This window comes from Octodon degus, unplaced genomic scaffold (genome assembly GCF_000260255.1).
Source record: "Octodon degus isolate 3935 unplaced genomic scaffold, OctDeg1.0 scaffold00011, whole genome shotgun sequence".
Classification (NCBI taxonomy): domain Eukaryota; kingdom Metazoa; phylum Chordata; class Mammalia; order Rodentia; family Octodontidae; genus Octodon; species Octodon degus.
Window position 1 is genome coordinate 18,759,422 of NW_004524587.1, and position 9,330 is coordinate 18,768,751.

The window sequence follows — 9,330 nt, forward strand, 5'->3', positions numbered from 1 at the left end:
GTAAAGAAAAACAAAAACAGGAAGTATTTATTTCACTTTAAAAAGACAGTCTGACTTCAATCAGTTTCAGATTATTTATAATGGAGAAATGGGAATGATAGAATTTATACCTCAGAAGCTGAGAAGCTTCTTCAGGACTTTTCTCATCATAGTTTTAAATTTTCACAGGTGTATTTTCAATGGATATATATTAAACCAACTAAACCAAAACAAATTTCAGTTTTTCTATTTTTATTTTCCTTTTCTTTGTAGAATGGCCTACATTATTTTTTTCCTGACAAATCCAATTTCCAAAGAAAACAGTGAGTTAATTTGAAAGCTCAACATTAAGATTTTTTTTTTAAAAGTGTGGTCACTAGGAATCATATAATTCTTTTTGAAAATCCATTTTTCCCAAGTAAAAAATTATTGTACTAACCAATCATTATAAGGATGCTACCCTAAGTCCTTTCCCAAATTAAATACTTATACGAAGTTCCCTTCCTCTAATCATCAGCCATTAAACATGTCTTTTTGTTCTCTTTGACCTTGCTTTCTATTCTAAAGCAGGATGACAATTATAGTAATAATAGCTTCTTTTTGAGTATGACTTTATAGGAGTTACTAGAAAGTATTGGCCTCTGACTGCAGCTATCTGGGTACTACGGCCTCCTGATATAGCCTGGCAGGGGACATTGCTATGCGCTCCATGCCCTTAGCTGCACCCTTCCTTTCTTCAGTGCACAGGCACACATGTTGCACATGTGACTCTAGTGTGCATTAGTACAATATGCCTGATGATATCTGAAAACTGTGTGAAGTCTAGTTTACAATCTTTAATAATTTGCAATTTATCATAATTTGCTAAAAAAAAGTACTGATAAGGTCTTAACATTCAGGATTTTGTGAAAAATGAAACAATACCACATTTAAAATTTGAAATGTGTAGAAAAATTTTAAAAAATAGAGGTACTTATTCATTTCTGTTCTATTATAGCATTAATTTTGAACTTTGCTTTTTGTTTCTATTTTAGATCAATATGAATTAGAATTTAAAAAACCCTAACATATATGAAGTCTGTTTTAATTTACTTATCCAGGGCAACATATATTGACTTTTCTCATTCAGTGTTAAATAATAACATGTAAATTTTATAGATGAGAAAGCTGAGATAAAGAAATATCACAATTTGTAAAGACCAATCAGCTATTAATTAGTGGACAAGTAAAAATATGAAAAAAATGCCGCTGATTCCTATGTCCTATAATTCTGAATTTGTACTTTTAGATCTGAAAAGAGTTACCAGGATATATCATTCCACTAAGTTCAGGCCCCCGTCAGACATTACCAAACAGCTCTTTACTTGGTGATCAGTGAGAACTGAAAGAAAGCATGCTTTATGAATCTCATTAATCAAGAAAGCTTAGGTATTCATCCAAAATTTTATATATAAGTACATATGATATAGGAGCATGTTCTCAATAGAGAGAACTTATAAACAAGTAGGAGTTCTTTGTATGCCAAGCATTTTGATATTGGTTACTTTACTTCTTATGGTAATATTTTGAATCTTTTACCATCTTTTTTCAAATGTAAAAAATGAGAAAAATGAAAAAGAAACTACATGTCCAACATAAAAGGACAGATCAATAAAATTATGGGAAAAAATAAAAAAATAAAGGGACAGATCAAAAATACAGCATGTAGTTAAATAAAATATATTACAGTGAAAGATACATGGTCATTAGTTTCCCTCAAAATAGCACCCCTCAGGGACAGCAAGATAGCTCAGCCGACTAAGCACCTGCTTAGGCAAGCACAGGGACAGGGATTTAATCCCTAGCACCACATGTTGTGCATAGCTCACCCCTGTGTACACTGAGCTGACCAATGAGACCAGTTGTGGTGGTGCACACCTGTAATCCCAGTGCTGGGGAGGCTGAAAACAGGATCTCTACAAGTCCCAGCTTCATAGTGAGACACTGTACCAAATACACAAAATTAAAAAAAGAAACAAGGAAAGTGCATATCCTTGCCAAATGCCATTCACCTGACAATTAAGCTTATAAAAAACCCAAATATTACTCTATCCACATTATTCACCCTGTCTGGTACTATATGACTTTTTCCTCTTCCTTAAAGTCAAAATGACCATGAAGGTAAATGTTCATAATCAATTCAGGTTGTCAAGTCAGTTACAAAACAAAACCAACAAACAAAAGCTCCCTCACATTAGTGAACTTCAAGAATTGCTTCAGGAAGTGGCAAGAACAGTTCCTTCACAATATGTACCATACGTTACGGATCTAATTTTCTCATTTACCGTCTCACATTTGTACGAGAATATAGGATTTACACATGTGGGTCTGATTCATTTAGTTTATGAATATGGTCTCAGGTTGCATCCATTTACCTATAAAACTCTCAAGTTTATCCTTCTTTATGAGTGAGTAGTACTTTATTATATTTTTAAAAATCATACATTTTGTATCCATTCCTCACTTAATGGGCATTTGGGTTGTTTCCCAGTTTCAGCTATTACAAATTGTTCTGCTACATACATAGGTGCACATATTTCACTGTGGTATGATGTTTTTATTTTCTGGGAAGATATCCAGAAGGTGAATACTGAGGTCAAAAGGAACCTCTAATTTTGGATTTTTGAGGAATTTCCATAATTCTTTTTTTCTTTTTTTTATGTATTTAGTACAAGGTCTATAGGGTCTCACTACACAGATAAGACTCATAGTGATCCTCGTATTTTAAGCCTCCAAAGCACTGGGATTGCAGTGGGTCACCATGCCCAGTCTCAATCGCAGTGTCAGCATGCCCTGGGGGCAGGACTGGCATGATAGGGATGGAATCCGGGTTCTTGCATCTGCTGAAGCAGGCACTTTATTCCACTGCGCTATCTGACCAGCCCTCCATACTTATTTCTACAGTGTTGGCACCCATCTACACTCCCATCAACAGTGGAGAAGTGTTCCTTTTGTCCCACAGTCTTTCCAGTACTTGCTATTGGTAAGTTTCTTGATGATAGTTCTTCTTTCTGAAGCGAGATGGAATCTCATAGTTGTTTTAATTAGCTTCTCTCCGATGACCAGTGATGTTCAACATTTTTTCATATACATATTGTCTTTCATATTTCTTCATCTGAGAAGTGAATATTCATCTCAGATGCCCATCTTTGAGTTGGGTATTTTAATATGAGGGGCCTGAGGATATTTTTTTTTCAATTTTTTATATGTTTTCGATATAAGTCCTTCATCAGAGGGAGTACTAGTTAATTATTTTTCCCATTCTGTAGGTTGTCTTTTCAATCTGTTGATGACTTCCTCATTGTGTAAATGGTTTTTAATAAGGTGAAATCCCATTTCTTGATTCTTTTTATTATTTATCATGTTGTCTGGGTTTTGTACATGAAGTCTCTGCATATACCTATATCTTCAAAATTTCTAATTTCCCTTCTAGTAAATTTAGTGTCTCTGTTTTAATATTTAGATTTTTTTCCATTTTGATTTTAGCTTATTTCATGGTGATAGAAATGGGAAAAGGGAAAAGAAGGAAGGGAAATGGAAATATATGCAAGATAGTAAATATAATTATACTAATAATTTTTCTTAGCTCATTGAAAAGAAAAATTATTTGCTAATATAGTTGGGACAATATTTCATGCCTATATCTTATACTCAAAGTAACTACTATGAAGACAACAATTTGAATGTATTAATTATTGTTACTCTCATATTATCTTATCTTGAGTTTCTGTTACTTTTTGTCTTTAAAATAACAAAGCAAGTGGAAAGAAAGATGTGCTGCATTCAAAGCAAAGAAAAATATTTTTATGGGGCTTAGTGCCAATTTATCTTATGTTGTTAATTCTTAAAATTCAAACATACCATTTTGTGATTATACTCTGTAAAGTGAAACTGGCATTCGGAAATAGTGATGGATATTCCAAATTATATTAGTCAGGGTTCTCCAGAAAATCAAAATGAAGACAAGGGAGGTAGATTGATAGATGGGCAGATTGATTAATTATAGAAATTGCAGTGATAGAAGAACCAAGAAAGCAGCTGGTGACAATTAGTCCAAGTTCAATTTCTGAAGCTGGAGGGGAAGGTGTGCGTGTTTCAATCTGAGCACCAGCACAGAAGGGCAGGAGAAGACCTGAACTCAAGGAAGGACAATAAACTTCCCTACACTTGTCTTCCTTGTTTCATTCAGGTATTGGGTAGATGGTGCACAAGTGAGTGGATCTGACTCATCATCTTCTTTATGAATTGCCCTCATGGGCACACACAGAGACATATTAATATCTTTTTAGCTCTTTTTCCAATCAAGTTAACATATACAATTAATAATGATAAGCCCATTCTGCTGATCCTGCAAATAGCTAACGTGGACTGAAAATACTTGGTATAAAATTTGTATCTGTGCCAAATGTAAAAGAAGTCTATTTTTCTGTCAGTGTTTTTTTGTTGTTGTTGTTGCAGGGTCTCAGCAATCCTTGTTTTCAGCCTCCCCAGTGATGGGATTACAGGCATGCACTACGATGCTCAGACTTAGTGAGCCATGAGGCGAGGTCATGCTGCATATAATGCCTGGGATCCAACCCCAGTATCTGCAGTGTCCTAGGCAGTTGCTTAGTCTGCTGAGCTATCTTGCTGATCCTTCAACATACACCTTTTGAACTCATATTTAATCTTTATATCAAGGCATGAAGGTCATATTTTCACCCAAATACATGCAATTATACAATGCGCCACTCAGGAATAAGTACAGTCACTGGATAGAGTTTACTCTTCTGATTCTCAAAATTTATTTATTTATTTATTGTACCAAGGAGTGAACTCAGGACCTTCCACTTGCTAGGAAATTACATAATCTCCTGAGCTATCTCCCTGGTCCATGATTGCTGAAATTTAATACTGTGATATAGTATGGCAATATCTAAATGATGATATAAAATCCATACATCTTCTCTTACATAAGAGAATAACAAAGGAACAAAATTAAAGATATTTTCATAGTATCAGAAAATATACACAGAAACGTCCATCACAAAATAAAAATAATTTCCATAAAAAGTACTCATTTCTGTAATTGGTCATAACTATTATTTAATACTATTTTCCTTAATTTCTCATTCTTTGTTTTATTTGTCTTCACTATGAACCTAGTGGTTCTTTGCATAGCCAGGAGTCCCACGCTATCATCTACTGATATAATCAACTTATTTTTATCCTTTTCCCTATTAGGTGGTGATTACATTTATTGATTTATGTATGTCATACCATCATTGCATTCCTGGGCAGAAATTCACTTGGTTATGGAACATGTATTTTTAATGACTTTTTGTATCTCTTGAAGTATTATGTTGAGGATTTCTGTATTTCATTTCATTAAAATTGTGGAAAAAAAAGAATTGTGTACATGAGTTCATTTCTTGTTCTTTTTTAAAAATCTTTATATGTTTTTGATATTAAGGTATAACACTGGTTTCAAGAAATGAGTTTGGTAGTATTTCTTCTTTTACCTTTCATTTTTGAAAAATATTGGGTCTAGTTCACTGAAATTGTGATAGAACTCAGTGGTGAATTCAATTGGTCCTTTGTTTTGCTAGAGTTATTATTATTGCATTAATTTCATTGCCCATTATTGGTGGCCTTGGGTTTTTATATCTCAATTCTTGTATGGTAAGTTATTACCTTGGAATTTATCCAATTGTTGTGTTCTACAATTTATCAGAATATAAATTTTCAAAATAATTTCTTATAATTTTCTGAATTCAGTGGTGTCAATTATGATTTTATCTTTTTCATTCTCATTGTATTTTTTTAAAATTTTTTATTTATTTGTGTGTGTGTGTGTGTGTGTGTGTGTGTGTGTGTGTGTGTGGCCAGCTCAGCCCACCAGGGGGCAGGGCTAGCTGGCATGTGGTGCTGGAGGATTGAACTGCGGTCCCCGTGCTTTACTAAGCTTGTTCTAAGTAGGTGCTTTAGACCACTGAGCCATCTCACCAGCCCCTCTCATTGTATTTATGTATGTCTTTTCCTTCTTTTTGTAAGTTTAAGTGCTGATCAGTCTTATTATCCTTTTACAAAACCAATGGTACAATTCATTAATACTTTCACTTTCTTCTTTAGTTTTGAATGTTGTTGTTGGGCCAGGGAGATAGCTCAGTAGAATAGGTGCCTGCCTGGGAAGCACAGGGTCCTGAGTTCAATTCCTGATACTGCAAAAAATAAATAAATATATATATATATATATATATATATATATATTTAGAAAAATAAAATTTCATTGTCAACTGCTTTGATCTTCATAATTTATTTCCTGACACAAATTTTGAATTTAGCTTAGTCTCACTTTTGTAGAGGCATAATTAAGTTATTTATCTCAATCACTGTTTTTCCAGTGTAGGAATTCATTGCTACAGACTTTTGTCTTAGAACTTCTTTCATTGAATTTGACAAGTTTTGATATGTAGGGCTGTTATAGTCACACATATTTTAAATTTCTTTTCTGATTTCTTATGTGACATGTTGATTACTGAAGAACATTTCATTTAATCTCTATATATTTGTGAGTTTCCATGATTTCTTTTTCTGATGATTTTTAATATCATTTTACAGTCATCTGATATGATGCAGGAGTTATTTCATTTTTAGTATTTATCTAAAGATGAACAGAGACCTAAGGCATAATCCATTTTGTAAAGAATCCCACATTTCCAGAGAAGAATCTTTATGCTGCTGTTATTGAATACAACAATGTAAGTATTTTAATTACATTTGTTCAATAGCATGACACAATTGTGATATTTCTTTGTTGAACTTTTGTATGTTTGACCTTTCTATTTGTTAGAGTATATTATGGAAATTCCCCACTGCAATAGTTTTCATGCCCCTTATGTCTTGTAGTTCTTCTTTTATCATATTGAATATGGAAAAAAATCACTGCGTGTTTTCTTTTTTCCCATAATTTTATAGAGAAACAAGTAGCAATGAGACAGTTCCAAATCTGATTAGTAGGACAGTTTCAATAATTCATACATTGCATATTGTTATCTTAGTGGATATTACTTGTACAAGATGCAGACATGATATCCTGTTCACAAACACTTTTAGAACAAATCTTTCTATTCATTGAATTAAGAGAATGTAGCTGCATATCTACCTTCACTATTTTGAATATACAGATACAAAATGGTCCTTCATTTATATTTCCTTTTTGTTTAGTTTTGTCATTTAAATATTATAGGTGTGAACATATGTTTTCAGTTGTTATCTTTTTCCATTGAATTGCTCCATTTACCATGGCATATAATATTTCAACCTTCTACTTTCACTCCACAACTAAAAAAATAAAGTGCCTTTATGGATAAAGTATCTCTCTTAAAGGCAATATATAGTTGATCTTTATATCCAGTCTGTCAATTTTTGCCTCTTGATTTAGGGAAATTAAAAATTTAAATTCAGTGCTATTATTAAAAGTTATTTACTGATTATTGTCATTGTACTTTATGATGATTATTCCTTCCTAGTTCCCTTTTATTTAATTACTTTACCAGTTTCATATATTCTTTCATTTGGGCTCTTTCCTGATACTTAGACTTCCTTATATTTTCTGGGAGGCTGGTTTGGAAAACATGAATTTCTTTAGATTCTAAAATTTTACTTGGTAGAATTTGATTTCTTGATTATTATTATTATTATTTTACAGAACCTGGGGTTGAACTCAGGACCTTATGCTTACCAGGGAAGCGCTTATTCCACTGAGTCATCTTCCCGGCCCCTCTTGATTAAATCTTTTTTGATTAATTTTGATGTATAATTTTGCAGGACATGTTATCCAGGATAACAGTTATACAGTTATATTTATTGTAAATTTATTTTTTTCTGTGTTTGGAAAATTTTACTAAAGGGCTCTTTTGGCATATAAAGTTGTATTAGTGGGTGGAAGAGATACCTTAGTGGTATAAGTACCTGCATAGCTATCACCAGGACCTGGGTTCAATCCTCAGTACTGCATGCTATCCTGATGCCACACTGAGCCAGCCACAAAAACCAGTCATGGTGGTGAATGCCTCTAATTTCAGTTCTGGAGAGGCTGAGACAGGTGGTTCACTATGAGTCTGAACTGTGTAGCAAGACTGAGCACAAAATAAATAGATAAATAAACAAACAGATTTTTTTTTAAAATTTAGAGTTGTGTTGAAAATGTGCAGTAATACTGATAGACTTAGCTATTTAAGTTCCTCATACATTTTTCTCTAATGACTTTTAATATTTTTTCATTTTCTATTTCTGACATTTTTGCACATAGAGAGATTCCTTTCTGGCCATATTTATTTGGAGTTATAAATTCTCACATTTTCCTACATATTCCATTAAATCTCTAGAATCGAAAGTTGTCTGCAATAATTTCAGTAAATAAATTTTGTATATCCTCAGTTTCTATCTATCTACCTACCTATCTATCAGCTATCTATCTATCTATCTTAGGTTTATTCTTTTAGAGTCCCTTAGAAGATCTAAATTAAATGATCATGGCTTACTGTTGCTCTCAGAGTTTTATCAAGTGTTCTTCACTATCATGCTTATCACCAAGATTTGACTTTTCTGATTGACCACTTGTATTCTTCTTTTTGTAGTTTTTTGCTTGGTTTCTTTTAGTAATCCCTACGTAGTTACTAAAGTTGTTAATATCAGATATTGCCTTCTTTCATTCAATCAGATTCTTGTTTGTGTATTCTTTAAACCGTTGAACACCTTTTAAATTGAATCTTTTACCTGCATGATTATATACTTCCTGTGCTCATTGAGCGTCTTAGTAATTACTTCACACATTTACTTGATGGCTGCAAACACTTTACTTGGTTTTTGAGTTCTTCACTTGAAACTTTCTCTTCTTCAGTGCCCATAAGATCAGCTTTTGGGAATTATGGAATTTTTAGGCATCTTATTGCCATATTTTCCTGTGATTCTTGTGTTGGTTTGGAATAATTATTTGGAATAAAAAGTCAGCCACTCTAATAGAGATCTCATCAGTAAACCGATTTTTCACTATGATATATTCTTGGTCTTGGATGTGATTCAGTGCATGACATCTGCAAAATTTATTCAGAGAATGAGAGCTGGCTCCTAGAACTAAATTGCAAGAACAAAACAATTTCTTGGAATATCAACATCTAACTAGCCAATTACTTACTAGTATGTACTTTAGACTTTGTTTATGGAGAATTACTTACTAGTATGTACTTTAGACTTTGTTTATGGACGTTTTTATTCCTTTAATAACCCCAAAGCACAGCATATTAGTAATGGTAGCAAAGGATCTGAGAG